General features: G+C 43.2%; 1 long non-coding RNA gene across 2 annotated transcripts in view; it reads right to left on the reverse strand.

Annotated features, from left to right (window-relative positions):
- The window catches only part of LOC138569657 (uncharacterized), a 1,296,145-nt gene that overhangs the window by 539,626 nt on the left and 734,256 nt on the right, over positions 1–22,263 (reverse strand). The gene's annotated exons all lie outside the window — the stretch shown is intronic.

The raw sequence follows: 22,263 nt of genomic DNA on the forward strand, positions 1-22,263 counted from the left end.
GCGTCACCATCCGGCTCCGGATCTCTTGTTTGGATAAGGTGCTTCCCAGTCAAAAAGAAAGCTCAATGGGAGCAGGCTGGGGAAGCGTGATTCCGGGCTGCAGGGAGGGGGATGAGGCAGTCATGATGGTGTGGAGCTCAAGCTCCCACACACCAATGTAGGCACCAGCAGGCAGGGCGGCAGGGATGTAATGAGCCATGCCTGCCAGTTTGCAAATACAGACACATAAAGATCACTTAGTGCCCGCCCTACTTCCTCCCTTTATCAGAAAGGGCCACTCAACTCAATGGTAGGTGCCAAATCATGCCCGTTGCACGAGCAAAACACTCACCGAGTATCCATAGCACAGCTCTTCCACTAAAGCATATGATCAATGCAGCAACATATGCCAGTAAGCCACATCGCCATTCCTGACTCTAAATGTAATACGGCTCAACAGTACCATTAACATACCGAATTCACTTGTGCCATATGCTTTCCTCAACCAATCAAACATAGGGCCTGAACCGGAAGTGAGGCCAGGATTCACACGTTTACTTGAAGACCACATGTTTGTTTTGTTAGAGGGTGCAAATAGATATCAATAAAGCTCTTGAACTCAATCATACATGAGGTCAGACTGATGAAGGTTGCTGATAGATACCGAAATATCACCTGGTGTTCCTTTGTCTTCTGTGCCTGCCGTGCTACCCCTATCTCTATTCTATTTAGCATTAGTCTGGCCAAATAGGTGCTACTAAAGAACAATGAATGGGCCAAAACCAAAGTTGGGTCTCAAGTATTGTGCTGGATGGAGGGGGTGGCTAACACATTGTTAATCGTTTAATTGGATTTTTAGCATGACATTGCAATAAACCGAACAACATACATGGTGAAAAGTTGCCCGGTAGCCGTGGCAAGAATTTACATATTTGCTCAAATGTTTGGTGTGCAAGTAACAGCAAATCATATTTAGAAAATCACAAATTATTATGGTGTAAAATTACAGCACAATTGCCGAAGCAAAACAAAAAAATTAATCTGGCACTACGCAGACAAGCCAACCCCTCATTTTGGCTTGCCTGAAGCCTAGTTATTGGTCGTCTTCATTTTGATGCCACAGGCACCCTCATGTGTCCGCAGCTGTCAGTGCACAATGTGAATGTGTTGGAAAAGAAGCAGATTTAGTTCTCAGTAGATAAACAGGGAAAAGTTCAATAATAGAGGTTTCTTGCAAGAAATCGAACAGCATCCCACCATAACCCTGAAACCCAACCAAGCCAATCCGGCCTACGTACTCTGCTCCTGTTATACCGCTCGAGAAGTTCAAACCCATATCTTCGAGGGGGCACGAAGTTCCCACCTCACATATAACAACGGAGTTCATTGTACTATTGTGAGAGTATGTCTTCTATTTCCATAGTTCCTGAGTATCATGTGGTAGTTGTCTTCCAAGTCATGATGATCAATTTGACAGCTTCCGGTCTTGTTTTCCTTAGATGAGGGGTGTAGATCTTCCACCCCCTGATGCATATATATGAGGGGCTCACTGTCTGATCCAGCTAGAAGCAGTGTAGTCCAAAAAATGGTTGGCTGATGGCCTATGCACAGTAACCCGAGCACATTGAAAAGTCCTAAACTCATCAGTTCCTAGGGCATGCATGTCCAGTCCTTCATATAACTTGTAACCATTACTTTCAGCCAAAAACCCAACAGAATCCCTCAACAGAGTCCACTAGTGTTTAAAGTAAAATAATAAATGACTGGACCAGTAAAATATGGGTGTGGTGAAGGCATCAACAAAGAAATGACATTTCCATATGCCATTCCTGCTAGTTTCATAACCTCCCCACACCTAAACGTATCACTCAATGAGGTCACTCTACATTATTATAACTTCTGAAGTGGGATCCGCACCGTCACAGCAGTGCTATGAAGAAGACGGACAGCTCCTGTGTAATGAGGGTAGTGCTGAGTTTTTCAATTGGAGGGGCATACATGGTTGACCTGAATGTGCAGGAGTGACTGAGCTTGGCGAGGGATCACAGACCAATCAAAAGGGGCTTGTGGGCAAGGGGCAAGAAAATGTTTAAACTAATTAGTTAAAATTGTCCATTTTATAGCACACTCTCTGAAAGATTTTGTAAAATGCCACACACTATACAATTGGTTTTTGTGGTAGCACATGAAAAAACTTAATGGGTGCAAGTCACCAACAGTTCACTGGAGGATTTTCATCATACTTTTGCCCATAATATATGACAGTATAAATAACATTTTTATGCTGGCTCTGCCCATGCAGGCTGTACCAGTGTTTGCCAATATTATCATTAAAGAAATCCAAGACAGTGCAAAATGCCATACTACAGAAAGAAAGTATATCCAAACTGGCTGTACCAATGCAGGTGTGTTTAGCCATGTGATAACAGTTATGTTTACTTTTACCCTTTATGCGCAGTAAATAATTTCATGGCACACTGGAAATATATGGCCAGACAGGGTGCCGCCACCAATGTAAACCAGTTTAGTCATGTTATAACACATGTCATGTTTGCTTTACCATTCATGCCCTGTAAAAAATGTTGTACTACCATAGGAAAGTATATGCTGACTAGCACTGTCAATATGGGCCAGTCAAGCCACATAAAAACACTAATCACGTTTGTTTTACCCTTGATGCCCAGATGACTCAACAGAGGAAACCAGCTTCCCCAGCCCTACTAGCTTGACCAGGTTCCCACACCATCAGTCAGAGCAGCACCCCACCTGTGCCTGAATCCAGCAGGCCCTTGTACCATCTAAAGCCTGTCAGGTAGCAAGGAGATACGAAAGCCTGCCTTACGCTTTAATTTTCCACTTTTAACGCAACCTAATGCATTTGTCCATAGCATTGCATTGGCAGACTGCAGCTTTCATTTAGCTGGTTGGTGCTCTTGTGCTTTTAGCAGTGGTTTTGGTGCTCTGGAAAGAACATTGAACATAAAACATGGGCCACTGACTCTCTGTTGTTAAAAGGTGCCCAGGAGGATGACAAGTGGGGTATTCATTTGCAGCTGAAGGAAAAACGGGACCAGCAATTAACATTATTTTTTACTGTGTTGTCCATCTACAAAATGCACTGCAGTTAAATTGTGGTGATATTATTGTTTTCTTTATTTAATGGATTAGACTTAACGATATTTAAGACTACTTAATTTTCGAATGGCGGAAGGCATGGGTGATGAGAGATGATGGGCTAATTGGGTGGGGAGGTATTGTCAAGTCCACCTCCTGACACCTGGTGTATGAGCTTACGTGCTGCTAGTGAGCCGAATGTTCCAGAAGGGCATGAGCGTGCCCACCTATTGAAGAGGGCCATACAATAAAGGGCCTCATAGTTTAATAGCCAATTATGTACTGTGTATCTAATAACTGTTGAAGATGACTTGCACTAGGGGTGGGCATGAGTTGTCCACCTGACAGTGGAGATGCAATCACAACCTAACCCCTTATAGAAAGTATACTTAGATGATCCTTTTTAGCCAACCACAACCCCCCATAGGTTTTTGCTTATTTTCCATGTAGTATGACGTCACGTATGACACATTTTTACTATAAAAATATTGTTTTTTATAAAATGATTTGAGAGAATGCTGTGCGACGTCCGTTGATGTCTGTTGTAACTCCCTGTTTTAGACAATTGATAATAAAACAGTAAACAAACTTTGCCATCTTCCTGAGTTGGTTTGATTATTTGGTGTAAAGAGTACCTCTGCATCCCATCTACTGCATGGCACGCTACCTGCCAAGGGCCATAAATTCACGTGGTAGCAGTGTCGGATGGTTCTAGACTCATCGATCAGTTAGCTCCAGAATTGCGGATGATCGGACATCCTCCACCATCTAGCCAAAAGATTGCAGGGTTTCCTGTGGAGAGCGGCCAAAAAGAAATCTTGCAAGAAGAACCGAGACGGTGGGTAGGGTCCCTCTTTGACGAAATCCCTACCTGTGTTCTGACGGGTGCTCTGCAGACAGAAGGCGAAAGTGGTTGGTTGGAGGAGGATACGATACCGAAGGATTTGGTCCGCAGGAGTCACTAGACTACGTGTGAACAGGTTCACATAAGGAGACAATTTAAATCATGTGACTGAATATTTGAAAAGGGGCAAGGAGAAAAAAGGGTGATCACAGAGTATTTTTAGTAAATGTGTAAAGTCGACTATAAGAGAAGATGCAACTATGCAGCCTTAAAGGCAACCTTTGGCGAGTTAGAAAAGTTAAATGTTTTTAGTTGTGCTTATACTTGTTGGGGTGAAGGGCTGTGTTATGTGGTGTTGTCACTGAGGCTGCCCAGTGTTAATTAAATATTTGAACAAAAAAATACATCTGGTAATTCCATGCGCCCTTAACTTTTGAGAAAAGGAAGAAATCAAGTTGAAACTCTTTAATGTTTGAAGTTTGTATTTTTGCAAGTTCAAAATAAGACACTTGTCAATAACATGTTGCTCCACTTATTATGTAAGAAATTTGCAATTTATACAGATCCTTGTATAGTTCTTAATGTTTTCAAAATATTGTGATTTGCCTTTGTTGCCTTTGAAGTGTCAAATAAATGTTGCTTCACATGTTTTAGTCTTAAAGAAAAGGTTTCTTCAAAATTCTATTGATAGAAGTATATGTTAGTGCCCTTGACACGTGTGTCTCCAGATGGGGTAATCTGGTTCTTCAGGAGGGTTTTTTGAGGATGCAAGTAGCTATAAATAAATAAACCATATAAGTTGTAAGTACTTAGTGGTCAAAAAGAGAAAAGGATAGAGAAAATAAAGAAGGTGTGATGGAAGGGGCACACATAACATTTCAAATGAGTGAGTGTCTCAAGGATTAAAGGAGAAAGTACTCACGTGTCGTGGTCAGGAAATTGCATATTCAAAATAGTTGTTTTCAAATGTTAGCAATGGTCCATTGTTGCTAACTCCTATCCTTATAAGGAAAATGTTTAGAAGGTAATTAATCCTTTTGCGTTTTCATCCCTTTAGTATTGCTCTAATGAGGCAAAAGGAATAACCTTTAGGTTAGGCAAACTGGTGCTATTGACATCTAAATGGTGTTTCTGAATAGTGTCCTTGAAGTGTCAAGGCTATTCAAATTGTCTGGCATGCTGTGAACGCCCGCTCCATTTCCCTGCAGACATCCACATTCCTTCAAGGGACACTGGCCCCGCGCTGATCCACTTGAGGCATTCACTTATGAGCGCGAGTAAGGTGTACTCCAGCCTTTTTGGCATGGCACTGCCCCCCCGCAGACAGACGTGTGTATTTAACACACGTTCCCAGCACGACGTCTGTTTAAATTTCTCTTAAACTCTGCAGCCAAAATTTTCGAACCTCAGGGCATTCGATAAGTGCAAACTATGAAGAATGCATGAATTTGCTTGAAGTCGGAATTATTTCTAGCCTTCTCCTGTACCACTACTACTCTGATGCTAGCAACACCTCTTTGGTTTGAGCACTATAATATGTTTAGGTGCTATACTGTTTGAAAATAAGAAAAGTGACGGAATAACAAAAAATCCTCCTGAAGAAAGTTCAAATGAAAATAAAAGAACTGAAACATGTCGAGGCATTACACCAGCTATTAAAACATCTGGTTTGTGTATTTGGGTCTTTACTGACCAAAACGTTTTTTCCTCTACTGTACCTGTCATACGAAGCTCTACCACAGGAGATGTGCTCTAGTCCAGCCAAAGACTAATGTCTAACTGTTGCAAATGATTTGTTACCTTATAGTTTTTTGTGCCACTTGCACTTTATATATGTGTTTTTTATAAGACTGTTTTAACATCTTTGTGTTTTTATGATGTTTTTTAATGATGACTAATAACATTTGTATTTTGTGATAATATGTTGGTGTAGCTGATTACATATTTCTCTCTACCTTTGCTATTTGTATTTTTGTCTCTATAAACCCTTCTTTGAAGGTAGAGAAGCCTTGACTACCTTAGGGAGTAAGCATTTTGAAGGGGTCCCCCCTTAGTATATTCTTTTATTCAAATTGTCTTACCTTAGTTCGTTAAGATGGGCTCACTCCTTGCTTATTTTTCAAAAGTTGAAGATTTGGCTGCTCTGATGGCCTGATAGCCATTGTTGGGTTGTTTTTCCGAATGAAAATGGCCACTATATATACTGACGCAATGATGTCACACGTTTTTAGTGTAACACAATGACATCATCACATCAGGTGCCATTTTGGGACGGGATCGTGATTCTGGCGTGATTCTATGGGTTCTGAATGGCTCAAGGTTGCCTCTTTATATATTATGTGTGGATTGGTTGTATTGAAGTGTTATATTCCTTGAGTCACTCTGGATGGTACTGCTGGGTTAGTGAACTACAGCATATTTCAAGTTGTTAATTGAAGGATGGAACGTTTTGTAGAAAAGGAGGGAAAGGAATAGAGCAAGTAGGTTTAGGAGAAGATCAATGGAGTATATTCATGGTGAATGTTTCTAAATGATCAGTCTCAGATGGGATGATCAGTGGAATAAAAGGTAGCACTAATGAACAGGAAAAGCATATAACCTTGAACGATGAACAGAGAAATGAGGGAAAAGAGAAAAGTGTGCATATACAAATTTTCATGATACAAACATTACACATTTACTAGAATTATAGCAGAACAACATGAATTATAACAAAAAATATGGCAAAAAATATATATGTATTTAGCAAAAGAGGTCGAATTACAGGTGATAATGTGAAACCATATTGCTTCATGCTATAATGAAGTGTAAGTTAAATATGAAATATAATGGAATAATTCATTGTCCGTGTTTAAACCGGCATGGCAGCAATCTGCCAAGCATATCCATTTGGCTTCGCACTGTCGCAATTTCTTTTCTCTATTTCCCCCTCTTGCCGGTTTGGCAATTCTTTCGATGCCAAAAAATGAGATGCCCTGTAAGTCATCCTGAGCATGATCTTGAAAAGAGTGGTTGGCGAGTGGGTATCTCAGATCCTTGTTGCTCAAAGTTCTCAAGTGTTCCGATATGTGTATTTTCAAATGTCTTATTGTGCTGCCTATATACATTTTCTGGCATGTGCATATTATGACGTATACCACATAGTTTGAGTGGCAATTAATGAAGTCTTTTAGGTGGTATTCTTGTCCATTAGTCAATGTCATGGTTTTCTTGGAATTTACTGAATGGTTGCAAACTGAACAAGATCCACACTTGTAGTTGCCTTTTAGTTTGGGCATATTCCAGAGTTGTTTCAAACCTTTATGGTTTGTTGTTGTTTGAAAATGAGAAGGACATAACATGTTTTTGAGGTTGCGGTCTCTTCGGTATGTTATATTGGGGTGATTATCCAGGTGTGGTCTGAGCTCCTCATCTGTTGTTAGGATTGAACAATGTTTGAGGAGACTTTTGCATAGAATGGATGTTTCCGAATTATAGGTTGTAATAAATCTAATGTCTTGACCCTTTGTTGCTTTGGTCGGAGGTTTGTTTTGTAGTAGCTCATTTCTAGATCTGAGTAATGTTTTCTGGTATGCCTTGTTTAGGCTGGAGTTGTTGTAGCCTCTGTCAAGGAATTTCTGTTTTGCTTGGGTGATGTGTTTCTCAAATTCTGCAGTAGTTGTGCAGTTTCTCTTGATTCTGAGAAATTCCCCATAGGGGATGTTGGTTATAGTGTGTTGAGAGTGATTACTTGTTGCATAGAGCGTATTGTTGCCTGCATTTGGTTTCACATAAAGTGTTATCTGTATAATGTTGTTTGCAACATACAATTCAAGATCAAGGAATTGGATCCTCTCCGTGTTTTCTTGTGTAGTGAGCTTCAAATTGTAAGAGTTATTGTTAAGGTACTGATGATAGTCTTTAAGTTGCTGTGATGTTCCATTCCAAATCAACAAAATATCATTGATCTAGCAGCCCCAAAATATGATGTTATTGTTGTGTGTGAAGGCCCGGGTGTTGCTATGCATGCTGTAACTCGTAATGGTCCATGTAAAGGTTTGCATATGCAGGGGCAAATTTGGCCCCCATCGCAGTTCCTTGTTTCTGTTTATAGATCTTGGAATTGAAAAGAAAAATGTTGTTGTGTAGCACAAAGTTTAGCATCTCTAGTATCATTCTGTTCTGTAGGAAAACGGATCTTGATTTAAAAAAATGTTGGTTGGTCTCAATGCACTTGGTGTGCAATATACTTATATATAACGATGATACGTTCAAGGTAACCAATCTGAAATTTTCTTCTCAGTTTACTGATGTGAGTTGTTGGATGATATGTTTGGTATCTTGTATGTAGGAGGATAGGCTAGCTGCTAAGGGTTATAAATGTTTTGGGCTCTGTGAGGGAGCCTATTCCATTGATTATTGGTCTTGTAGATGGCAGGTCTGAGAATGGCTTATGTATTTTTGGAATAAAATATGCCGTCACAGTGATAGGAAAGTTTGATGTCATGTAGTCTCGTTCATCATATGTTAGCAGTCCTTGTTCATGCCAGTAGTTGTTCATTTGGTTCCATTCTGCTGATAATGCAGGTATTGGGTTCTCCTCTATTTGATCATAGCAGGCTGTATCTTGAAGATGGATGTTCGCCATTGTAAAGTCAACTAGTCTGTCTATGTTATGTGTTACGTTAAGGTATTGAAGAGTGCCACAAGTTGTGAAGACATTGAAATAAAGTTAAGGAGCTAAAGGGACTATCTAGGGAAGTTGGTGGTACCAATACAGAGATAGACAGAGATAATTGGAAAGGTACAGTATTGAGCGGCGGTTGTTAGAGCACACACATATATGTTGTTTTAAAAGTATTGAAAAGTGTCAAAAGTATTTGATAAAATCTGGTAAGTATTGACAGTCAATTGAGACTTGTCACAATGGGAGACACACCCCTGATGCATTCATGTAAGACATTGCCAAAGCACATGCCCAAGCTCAAACAGTATTATGCGGAATGGGTGAAAGGCCCAGCAGATAAGATGATCATGTCGTGGCAACAAGGGGAATCACTGTCAAAAGCAGTATTGCAACACAGGATCACATACGTTCATGCTGCATACACAGGGAAGAAATTGGAGAAAAGATTAGCAATCCTAGAGCTTTGGAAAATGTACCAAGAAGAAAGCGAAGATCTGCCACCTGAAGAGTGGATGCTTGGGCAGTGTAAGGAGGAAGGTGTTAAGCCCTCAGCTCCCCTTATCTTGCCTGAAGTAAAAGGCGCTAGTAAGGAAGAAGTAGGGTTGTATCTTTTAAAGGAACTGAAAGCGGTGACAGGGTATAGTAATCTGATGTATAACAGTGATGATAGTCCAGAGGACAATAAGAGAAAAGAGGAGATTTTTAGGATCATACAAGATAAAGAAGAGACGAGTGAGTGATCAAATGTATCGACAGAAAAAGAAAGAGAAATTAAGATATGGAAAGGGGAGAGGGATAAAGCTGACAAGGTAATGCCTGTGCAGAATGAATGGATGGGAGGACAGATATTACTCAAGCTACATCGGAAAAGTATTGAGGAAGTAAAGCAAAGAGAAGGTAAGGACAAACAGGATAGAAAAGACAGGGAATGAGAGAAGAAGTTGAAAGAAGACAAGCATAGAAGAAAGAGCAAGGTGCGACGAGAAGAGATGTATTAGGAGGAGCAAGAGAAGAAAGAGGAGTGGGCAGAGGAGCAAAGAAAGTACGAAAACAGGCATAGAGTAATAGAAGATAGGGATAGAAAAGAAAGGCAGAGAGAGGAGGAGGAAGCACAGAAATTAAGGGACAAAAGGATACAGAGACGAAGAGAAGAGGAAGAAAGGAGAGCAGGAGTAAGGAGAGAAGAACAAAGACAAGAGGAGGAGAGAATCAGAAAGGAGGTGAGAAAACGGAGCGAATCAGATGAGGAATTAGAACGCAGTAGGAGACAGCAGGATCTTGACATTAGTCTTATTCAAAAAGAGCCAGTGGGGCCAAGCACAGCAATACGATGGGACAGAATAGGAGAGTTCCTTCCGTTAAAGGGAGCAACGTCAGAGGCATCTAGAGTAGCATTAGAAGAATAAATCTTTGATATAGGAAGTATCAGAGACAGAATTGATAAGTCCTATCAAGAATTAAAGGAAGTTAGCAAATCGGGAAGCCGAGGGAAGGGAGATCAAACCCTGGTATTCTAATCACGAAGCGAAGAAGAAAATCCTTTTAGTCTCGAGCACAGTGCCTTATCCTTAAGCAGACTGAACCTAGATAAGGGTGAAAGGATGAAAGTCACACTAGTAGGGGACTAGACATGTCAGATGAGGAAAGAGAATCCTTCCTTGGAGAAGAGGGAGGGAGCGTGAGTGTCCCAGAGGGAATCCTGCAGACGGACAAAGAAGTAAGATGGTCCAATCAAGAGCAACCTAAGGATAGGACGCCAGATCCTATAGCATATCCATAACGTCCCAGACGCCGATCACATAGTGAGAAGGAAGAATCACCGTCATATGTGAGCAGGTTAAGATCGCTACCAGTACGAAGACAGATAGAGACAATTGTCCCTGCCATGAAAAGTCAGATGATGGGAGCCAACTGCAGGTTAGGGCTTATGCAGTTTCCCTTATTGGAAAAAGGGGGAACGAGAACATAGTATATTCCATGGCCGCAGATGGAAAAGGATCATTTAAGGTGCAAATTCCTGAGTTTGACTTCGGGTGCTGGGAAATGGATCTACGAGTTAGAGGATTGGGAATGCAGCAAGCAGTGGGTACATCACAGGTGAATAATCAGCACCCGATAGACCAAGGAGGGAATGGGTTCATGCCACGAGGGAGAGGTATGGGCTATAGAGGAAGGGGTGGATTCCAAAACAATAAAGGTGGGTTTCAAAATGTGCAGAATGAGAATCAGAATGCACAAGGAAGATTTAACCAAGGGGGACTAGTCAGGCAGCCTCCCCCTGTATGTTGGACTTGTGGGATGACAGGGCATATTGCACGCATATGTGGGAGCCAAGGGAATGTACAGAATGGTGAGTTCTCAAGAGGGGGACAGCTTATCCTCCACACAAACTAGGGAAGGGTTTGCGCAAGATCAGACAGTGTATCAGACACAAGCGCTGCAAATGTAATAGACACAGCAACCAGAGCAAGTGCAAATGAATACACTGCAAGGGCAGTCGCAACAGGCCCCTATGCAAACACAACAGTATACAAACACAGGACAATTACTGACACCTAGAATAGGAGGTGCCACTGTCGTAGGAGAAATCATTTCACAGGTACAGGGAAATGCATGTACCCACAATAGGACAGCTCACAGGGCGACTTGCTGTGCTCTGTACTATCAGTGACAGCAGAACCCCAAGAGGAACCAAGGGTTGATGTGACGATATGAGGCAAATCTTTTTCTTTTCTAGTAGACACTGGGGCTACTCGTTCATGTATACAAGCTGGAAAATATCCAATGACGGGAATTACCATGAATGCTCAAGGGTTCTCTGGAGCTACAAGTCGAGTTCCTTTTACTGACGAATTACCAGTCTCTATAAAGGCAACTATCTTTGTCTCATTGATGTTAATTTGTAGACCATTTTCTTTCACAAAATGATCTAATGCATCCAGTTTGATTTGTAGTCCCATAGGTCTATAGTCAACTAACAAAAGATCATCCGCCTAGCCCAGCCAAGTAAAATTTAGATTGCCCAATTTTAAGGGACATGTTTCTGTCTTGCTTAGGGTAGTTGTGAGATGTGCAAGGTAGAGGTTAAAAAGTGTGGATGCAAGAATGCATCCCTGCTTAAACCCATGAGAAGTGGATATTTGTTCTGTGAACCTGCCTTCTCCATCTAGTCTTACTCGGACTGTGGTATTTTGATATAGAAGCCTAATCATGGACAACAGGCCTTCCGGTATGTTCCAGGCTTTGAGTTTGTTCCACAGTCTATTCACAGGACTGCGTCGAAGGACGCACTGAAGTCAAAGAAGGCTCCATATACTGGGAGTTACCGTCTTTCCCATGCATATCCAATAGAGGAAACTAGTATGAGAAGATTATGAATGGCAGATGCTTTCGTTCTGAAGCCTGTCTGGTTTGGGGGACGTATTTGGTTATTAGATATCCATTGATTTAGATCCATAAGGAGCACTTTACAAATATATTTTGCTGGTGTGTCCAGCATGGCTGACATCCTATAATTCATGGGATCTTTCCAGCTCCCTTTTTTGAATATTGGTTGGATAGTGCTCTCTTTCCAGGTATTTGGCATCTGGCCCGATTGGCCAAAATTTTAAAATAATGTATGGAGTGCACTTCCCCACAACTGTGGTGATTATTTAATTAAGCCATTACAGGTACCATCAGGACCAGCGGCTCTAGAAGATGATAGACTTTCTTTTATCTTAATTATGTTGCTCTCCTCAGCTTTGCAAATCCAAATTGCTGTGGCATGATCATGTTTCTCATCTCTGGGTTCAATGAGGCCTAATGTAAGGCCTACATGTTTTTCCCAACTTCCTTCATTTACACTGTTTACTGGCAATTCCTTTTCTTTCGTGGCATTTACTAAATCCCATATTCCACAGTTATTATTACTTCTTGCTAGGTTAGCTAGTCGTATCCATAGCTGATTCTTGCTTTTTGGGCTTATGTTGACGCAATTAAACTTCCTTAACATGCGTTTCCCCTGTTGTCTCCCCATTATTCTGTCCAGTGAGTCGCTCTGCCTCCTCATTGGGGACTCCGCTATACTCCTGCTTGCCTTCAAGGCAGAAGCCCTACCCCTCCTGCTCCTATACAGTACCACTATTCTTCTCCATATCCCCTCTTCCTCATTGTCATTTAACCTTTTTGGTTCTGCCATAATGTCGTCTACCTCCTTGATGCGCCTCTCTCTCCTCCTCTTCCTTTCCCACTTCTGTCTACTGTCTCTTGCTTCTTCCTCTCTTCTTCAATGCTCTTTAACAAGCCTTTAGATTTCCAATTTCCTCTTTCCCCTCTTCACTTGCAACAGCTTCTCTTTATCTTCCTCTACCATTCTCTTCACCCTTTGCTTGATTTACTTCTGCCTTTTCTTCTCTCTTTACTCTTTCATTTCCCTCTACTTTCTTTGCCTCCCTTTGACTCCACACTCTCCTTCTCTCCTCATATTTCTGACGTCGCCAAGAGGTCACACTACCAGCTGCACCTCCTCAGAGGTATTCTTCCCTTCCTCTCCTTCCCCCAGAAGCTCACTGTCTCCCGAGCCCTGGTTCTCTCGAAGCTGGACTACTGTAACAGCCTCTGTCTTAATCTGCCTGCCTCCACTCTCCGCCCTCTGCAACTCATCCAGAACAGAACTGCGAGACTTGTCCTTGGCCTCAAGCCCAGGGACCGTATCTCTCCAGGACTGAAATCTCTTCACTGGCTCCCAGTGGCTGCGAGGATAAAGTTCAAAACCCTCTGCATTGTCCACAAGGCCTTCTGGGGCCTGGGTCCTAAATACCTTCAACTCTCTCTTCCCAAATATCTTCCTTCCCGAGCCCTTCGCTCATCCGCCTCCAACTCCCTCATGGTTAGCCGCTTCTCGAAGCAACGAGCTGGGGGTAGATCTTTCTCCGTGGCAGGGGCCTCCCTCTGGAACAGCCTTCCTGCCTCCCTGAAACTTGAGGAGAACCATCTCCGGTTCCGGAAGCACCTCAAAACCTTCCTCTTTGCTTCTGCTTTCTCTCTCCCTCTCCCCTGCTGAACAGCAAATTAATTCTTCACTGAAACTGCACTGATCCTGAAACTGGACCACTCTAAACGGCCTCGGTCCTGGGCCCAGTCACTCTCCACTTGCACTGATGCCCTTGAACCCCTCTGCACTGTGGGACTGTCTCTGTATCCCTACAGCCCCCCCCCCCTTCCCCAGCACTTGTTCTGCACTTATCTTGCACTTGCCACCAGCTGGCCCTATTTATTTATTACTTTTCGCCACTTACCTTGTACTGCACTTCCCCCCCTCCCCTTCCCCTTGCACTTTTCCCCCTCCCCCACCCCTGCACTTGCGCGATCTGAATGACACCTGGCCTAGTAGGATCGTTGTCTGTCTCCCCTTGTTCCTCCCCTCCCTGCCTCGTCGCGCCTTGAAACACCTGTGTATAGGCGCGTTATAAATACCATATCATATCATATCATAACCCTTCTCGACCGTTCTTGTTCCTCCTTCTCTTGCCTCTATCTTCTCTTCACTTCCTCCATTATCTCTGCCCATACTGTGCCCTCTACCTCCTTGTGTTTCTGAGCATCCTACTTGACGTTTCTGTGCTTTACTGCAGCCCTTACGTCTAATTTGAGCAGTATCTGTCCTCCTACCCACTCGTTTGGTGAGACACATTGTTAACCCCACTGAGTCCCACTGCCACTTTGTCGCCTCCTGTCAGGTTCGCTCGCAGGTTGCTAGGTTCCTTGCACTCACCTACTTTAGTCCCTATTTTCTTATTCATCTGCTTCACGCCACTGAGGGTGTAATTGCAGCTATACGCAGGTGGTGCATAAACAGGGTTGGTATACCCTGCCGCTGCTTTTCATTATTTTAAGGGGTATAACCCCTTGCTTTCTGTCATGGGATCGGGGTTTTGAGGAGAGGTAGCAGGAGCCGTGGGTGCTTCGCCCCCCACATCATACTGGTTTAGCATCTAATACTTTGTGGGTGGGTCCTCTTCCCTGTCTTCAAATATTTTCCATAGCTCCAGTACAGCTAATCGGTTAGTCTATTGTTTCCTATTATATGCAGCATGTGAATACGTGGTCATGTGTTCCAGCACAGATTTGAACAGACTGCCCTCCCATGGCCATGGATTTGCCATTTTGCCCTCTGTACCAAGAGTCCATTGCACACTATGCATATTTTGTCTTGATACCGCGGAAGAGACTTGTACAAGTACTTAAGGTGACTATCCCTCATGATGACATGTCTTTCTCTGACTGCCAATACTTACTTGACCTCAAGTTGGGATTTTATATACATTTCAGTAATTTTGTCAATGGATATGTCACAATTTTTGTCAATTCTCAATCAAAAATACTCCAAAAGCCACAACAGCTCTCAAAATATTCCACCAGCCTCTCTGGCTCACCAACAGGTGCACGTTCCGCGCTCCGCCCACACTCTTCGTTCCGCCCTCAAGGCCAAGTCGCAATCCTTCTGCATGCTCCTCGAGTCCAACCCAAATGGTACAATGCTCCTTTATAATTTCAACATCACCTTGTTCATGCTTCAATCCGTCATTAAATCTTCAATAAAGGTAGTAAAACTTTGTCATATGGCTGGATCTTCAGTTTTTTGGTGCACGGGATTTTCTCGGCCCAGTTCCGCTTGCATGTAATTGGGGAGATTGACAACGATTCCCCTGTGCCTGTTATTCAGGTGGTAGCAGATGACGGTTGCTAAGACCCCCTTTAATGAAAACAGTTTTTTCCTGCTGCATGCTCGTAGGTATGCGTCACGACCCGCGAGGACCGGACTGAAAACCACACGTGGATACTGAGAGGTTGTCAGGAGCCACCTTGGAGAAATTCCTTCCCGCTACCAGTCGGACGCCAAGCAGACCAGGTGGCAGAGAGGCAGATTGTGGGAGTGACGGTGCCCGAGGGCTTCAGTGGATCCACGGAGTGTAAGTATAGACTCAGCCATACAACAAATAGTGGGGAGGGAAAATGTTGTTTGTGATTAGTCTTGTGTTTTTGTGAAGGATTTCTGTTTCTGGGAGTTTAGCTAGGTTATGGATGAATAATTTATAAATTCCTGTTTTCTAGGCACTAGCTTGGTTTACAGATGAGGAGGTTTCCCTGTTTCAGAGCCGGGATGTTATCAACATAATGTAATGGGTCTTACCTTTCGGCATGATGCAAGAAAATCCTAGGGCCGCAACCCCCAGCCACTAAACATGAATGGGACCACCTGTTGTGAGTTGCAGAGGTAAGGCATACAGTAATTCCAGAAAGCTGCAACACACTCAATAACGTAACTTAGTGATCTAAAAAACTATTGGCCAATCACTGGTCACTCTTTCCCAGGTAAATATAGAGAAAATATTGTCAATACCTGATTTCAAGACACAGGGCCTCATTACACGGATGGCGGAGAACCATGGTGCTATTAGCGCCATGGTTCATGCCGGTAAAATACCGGCACCGCCTTGGCGGAAAGGGGAATTACCGCCCCATTCCACGGTTGGTGGGGCGGTAATTCCCCCTTCCTCCATTGCCCTTCCCCATTCCCATTTTTGCCCCATAGGGCATAATGGGAATTGGGAAGGCGCTAATTGCGGTACCGCAAATTGCGGTACCGTAATTAGCTCCCTGGGTCCCTTTGCGGGTTGGTTTTTAACGCCTGCAAAAAACAGGCATTAAATCCCCCAACCCGCAAAGGGACCTCGTAGTAAGGCGGAAAGGATTTACCGGTACCGGTATTTTACCGGTACCGGTAAATCCTTAGCGCCATCCGTGTAATGAGGCCCACAGTCTTCTGCAGCCTTTATCTGGTTTTTGAGCTGACTTTGTTGCTGAGCCAGATACGTTACAGGTGCTGGTTGTTGCCATTCGCCATACTGTATCAGGGGGATTCCTGTTTCTTTGTGCTACTGGATTTCTCAGTGGGTTTTGATAAGGCTAACCATGGGATTCTCCTTAACAATGACAGAATGCAAGGGGATTGGCAACGCTGTTTTAGTCTGGTTTTCCTCCTTCCTTACTGGCAGATCTAAGAGTGGTTACTCCAGTGAAGGCCATGTTCCCATTACCTGTGGAATACCTCAGAGTTCAAACAGTAAATCAACCTTATTCATTATTTACAGTGCTGTTGAGAGATCTAGAGCTGGAAAGCAGGCACCCTCTCCAACAGCAATATGATGACCGCAAATTATGTGTTGAGTTTTCTTCTCCAATGGATGTGCTTCACCTGCAAGATGCTCTCAGTACTATGAAAGACTGGCTATCTTGTCACTCCCTTAAAATGAATTCCTCTACAACAGACGTTTTTCAATTCACTTGGTTCCCATACCAATTATGAACCAGTCCTCTTTCTTCTTTTGGTACCTCCCCTAATATAGTTCCTGAACACGGATATTTAGGCTTTGCTTGCCACTCGGTACAAAATCTTACATTTCAGTTAGACAATCCTGTCACTATCAATTGCCATTTTTGCAGCAGATATCCTTTTCCCCCCACTTCTGTGTTTCCGGTTCATTCGTTCACGTCCTGATGTTGTCCATGCTAAACAGAGGCAATGCTGTTTTGGTGGGCTTATCTAAATCTACTCTGGCACTCTTAAAAGCCATTTAACATTCAGCAGCTCATCTGATCACCAGGTCAAGGAAGTTTGACCATTTCATGACTATTTTTATTTTTTGCACTGACTTCCTGTTCACTCAATGTAAGGTGCTTTGCATTTTGTTTAAGGCTCTCTGTGGATATAAGTCAATTTAATTGGCTGAAAAGCTACAGATTGCAGATGGTAGAAGGACCACCCAAAGCAAGAATCAAGGCAGACCTCGTATTGGCTCATACTGTAATGTTGATTTTGTTTACATTGTATGTTTATTCCTTTTTTACGAAGAGTTCTGAAATCTGTATTTCATGAAACGCATTCACGTGTATAGAGCCCCTTTATCCCCAGGGGGTCAGGGTGCACTTTAGAGATGTTATAAATAAATATGAAAAGAGAACAATTTTCACATAGGCCTGTATCCTCTCCTGGGGAGGAACAATAAAGTCAGTTGGAAGCTCAACATGGCTCTCAGGAATGACTTGTTCTGTATTGTGATGAAACTCTACTTTCCCACAATTATTGGAATTCCTAAGTGGTGAAGAAGGTGCACTTTGGCAGGTATGTGCACTTTGCACTGAGTGGCTGTGTTCCCCTTTATCATCCCTTTATATTATCTACGTACTAAATCTTTTAGAGATATGTGTCTAATGCCCCTTGGTGAAGGCTCAGAAAACTAGCTGCAAACTTAATCAGAATAACCACAACAAGGAACTGTGAGAAACCTGAGGGTATTCTCACTCCTAGACCCCTTGGAGCCTCTGTGCAGGTGGCCAGGGAAAGGCCATCATTATTGGATCCTGACCCTGGGGGAGGAGAAGTGAGGGGGAATCACCTGGGTGGAGGGTTCTTATGGACTGGGTGTGGGGTGCACTTGGGTGAGTCATGGTAAACCCCTTTTCCTGGTGACCACCAACCCAACCCTTCCCCAACCTTTATGGGATTTTATAAGCCAATTCCTCTCATTTATTCACATTTGACAATTGACAGTACTGGGACGCAGAAGATGCCTGCTACGGGCAGTGAAGGTCATGCATGTTCCTTTAATTGTGGCCAGGGAAGGCTGATTGGTTATCCACACCTGCAGCCTGTCAAGGGGCTGCAGGTGTATAAATGGAGCCCAGCCCAGTGGCAGAGGAGGGTTGCAAGAGAAGGACCAGGAGGCCGGTGCATGTAGCAGAGAACCCTATAGCGTGGCATGGGAGTTGAAAAAGGTGAAGGGAGATGTGCTGGGAGACTGCCCCTTTCCTTTCTGCTCGAAGTGCTTATTCCCTTGTGTTGGAGGACCAGCATAGGCGTGTCTGGGAAGCAGGAACTGGAGCATTGATACTAAAAGCAGAAGGCTGTGTGATCTGCGCTGCAGAGCAAACTCTTTAAGTGACCAGTGAGTGTCTGGTGAATGAGAAACCCAGTGTGCACATGCGTGAACCTCATGATTTACTGAATACTGAGTATCTGAGTGGTCACATTCTTCGGATTAGCATGTTTTCGAAAGTCTCTGATCCTTTCTTTGTCAATTATCAAACAGATGGGAATACTTTGTTTCATAGTGGTTGAGTGTCAAGAAACACATTTTTGAAGGTCTCCGAACATTAAGCTATTCAATTAAAGTGAATTGAAAAACTATTGAACTACAGATGCGGTGAAAATGAACCATAAGCAAGCATATAATTATTTAATATTGAACTGAATTAAAACCTTGCTGTCAAACAGAAGTAAAGGGTTTGGAACAAAAAAATGGGAAAGAAACTTTGAATTCGAGCAAACCATTAGATTTTGAAGTGCTAAAATGAATATTCCAAGCAAACTATTATATGTTGAATTACTAAAATTAATATAACTCTAAACAAACAATATTATGCTGAAATCTAAAGTGACTTTAAAGAACACACAAACAAAATATACTGACATCTGATTTACAGTGACATTTTCAACCTGTGTGAAAGCTGCAAATTATCTGAACACATATTTGAAACAACATGAACTGAATTGTGGATACAAGGATACTTGTTTTTTTAGCTGTGTTCATTTTAGCTGTGATTTGGAACTTGGGGAAGGAAACCCTGAGTTCTGACCAGGAGCATTTCATTTCAAGGTTGTTTGAACTGTATGACTTGGAACTTGGGTAAGGAAATCCCGAGTCCTAACTTGGGGAAGGAAACCCCAACACTTGAATAAGACTATTGTGTCTTAAATCCAAGAAAGGGAATATTGAGGCTTTTCTTTGTGGAACTGTTTTATACTTGGGGAAGGGAGCTGTAAGGAAGGTGCGAGCTGGAAGAAGCTCAGAACATTTTGGTAAACACTGTTTTCTTTTGGTTGCTGAGATCCCTACACATTGTACAGATATAGTTGTGGGGACAAGTATAGGGTTTGGAGACAGACATATTCCTAAAGTGAACTTTTTGACTCAGACTTCCCTTGGTTTTTGTTTAGGTAGGGAAATCCCACCTTAGCATAGGGAAAGTTAGGCCTTTTTCCATCCTGACATTTAGGTTAATAACATTGGTTGTTTTGAATTTGGAATCTGTTGTCTGTTTCCTTCATGATGCCTCCACATTATGTGCAAGAGCAGCCAGACTAAACTTACAGGAGCGGCGATGGGCAACACCAAGACACAGCCAACCACACAGGAGCACACAACACAGGGAGGTCCACGCAGCACATTCAGCAAAAAAGCACTCTCTTCAATAAAGTCAAGAATTAAGGAACATCTACAGAGGTTCTTGAATGTTGGCCATTGGAGCAGCAGCATAAGCCTGTAGCTCCTGTCCCTATCCTAAGAAATTTTTTCTGTTGATAATGAATGCCAAAAAGAAGACTGACACCGCGGAGAACCGCATCCCCAAGAAGCCCAAACAGGTTTCTGAAATGCAAGAGGTGCCAGGAATTGAAGACACCAAAGTTTTGCTACAGAAAATGTCTCAAAATGTGGGAGAGGACAAGAACACCCTATCTGATCTAACTCAGAAGGTTACCCATCTGGAAGACCGTGTTTCTAAACTTGAGGCAGATAATGGAAGCTTAGGTGTGGACATTGCAGGCAGTTTCAGGGCCTACAATGACCTGAAAACTGAGCTTTTAAAAGAAAAAGAGAAAACCCTCAACATGCATCTGAAGCTCTGTGGCAGAAACCTAAGAATGGTGAGTCTGGAGGAAAACAAGGAAGAAAACTTCAACTTGGTGAATATTATTACAGAGGTGCTTGGCCCTGCCTGATGTGGACTTTGCTTATAGAGTGGGGAAGCCTTCTGCTATATCCTAGCAGATCCTTTTGGCCCTCACTATTGTGAAATATAAAGAGAGGGTGCTGAGCACGGCGAAGAGGAAAGGTTGCATAATGTTTTAGGGTAAACGGCTGTCGACATACCGGGATTACCTGAAAGAGGTACTGGAAATGTGGAAAGCCTTCAAAGGATCTAAAGCACTGGCCAAGGAAAAGGGCATTAAAGCGTTGTTGAACATGGCTGCAGTCCTGAAACTGGCTTTGCCTAATGTTGAGAGATCTACAGGGGATACCTCTCAGGCTATCCTATGGCTGGAAAAAGTGGTGAAAGTTAACCATCTTCGTGGTTGGACGCAATTGAGCAATGATTGCGGATTTCATCAACAGCTCGCTATCGCATTTTTTTCCCTTTTTTTACAACTTGTGATTTTGTTTTCTGATTACTTCGGAGTTACAGCTTTTTTTCTTTTTATGGTTATTTATTTGTTTATCTTACTTTATTCAATTATGTGCCAAGATGGCACCAGAGACTTTGGCCGTTAACGGCTCTTCTTCTGCATGTGGACTCATGCGATGTGCTGGCTCACGGAGGTCCTTGATCTCTGTCACCTGTGTACCTGGAGTACTACACTAGCTCCCTATCAGCCTACAAGGGACTTCCAAAGCCATGTGCATCACACACCAAGCCCTCCATAATACGGGACACAGGTGAAGCGAGGGCCCCTGCAGCCCCCATGGTGCAGGGGGCCCCACCACCACATGTCCAGGGAGGGGGCCGCCTCACAGTTCAAAAATAAATAATTTCTTTTTTAAGTCACTCTGCCTACATAAAGAAATTATTTCTGTTGCAGAGTAGCAATGAAGGCAGAGTGACTACAAAAAGAAACTATTTGTTTTTGAAGTCTGAGGGCTGCTGCAGGCCTTGTTCCCTCAGCCTACAGATTACAGGTAAGAAGATGTATTGGGGGTCATTCCGAGGTTGGAGGCAAGGAATTACCGGCACCGGTAAGGGTGCCGATGCCGGTAATCCCTTACCTCCGTATTCCGAGGTCCCTTTGCGGGTCCTTCCTTACCTCCTACTTTTAGCAGGAGTAAAGTACAGGACCCGCAAAGGTACTTCGGAGGTAATTACGGTACCGTAATTTACGGTGCCGTAATTACCTCCTTCCCCATTCCCATTGAGCCCTACGGGGCAGAAATGGGAATGGGGAAGGGCAAAAGGTGAATGGGGAATTACCGGTCCCTCCAACCCTGGAATGGACCGGTAATTACTCCATTCACCATGCCAGATTTGGGATGGTTTTGGAGGCAACCATGAAGCTAATTACTGCATGGTTAGCTCCAAACCCGGAATGAGGCCCATTGTCTTTAAATATGTGTGCGTGCATGTAAGTGTGTGTGTATATGCACAAAACATAATGTGCATGAATGAGTGCATGATGTATGTGTGGCTGCCTGGGCATGGCTGTGTGAGTGGATGGTGAAAGGGTGCCCACTTAAATGTATGGGTGGCTGGGTGTGTGTGAGTGTATGGTGAAAGGGTGCCCACTTAAATGTATGGTGAAAAGGTGCCCACTTAAATGCATGGGTGGCTGGGTGTGTGTTGGAGTGTATGGTGAAAGGGTGCTGTAATGAATCCAGTGGAATCATCAGATCCTGACCCCAGGGGTGGTTACATGAGGGAGGATCATGTGGGAGGGGAAAGCCACTGGGGAGAAAGGGTGATTCCTTCAGAGAAGATGCAGTATTCCCTCCCTTCCCCCAAAGAGAACTCCAAAATGCCCAAGTAGATAATGGCTTACTGTCACTCTAGGCAAAACTCCACGTAT

This window comes from Ambystoma mexicanum, chromosome 2q (genome assembly GCF_040938575.1).
Source record: "Ambystoma mexicanum isolate Mex_15411 chromosome 2q, UKY_AmexF1_1, whole genome shotgun sequence".
NCBI classification, from domain to species: Eukaryota; Metazoa; Chordata; class Amphibia; order Caudata; family Ambystomatidae; genus Ambystoma; species Ambystoma mexicanum.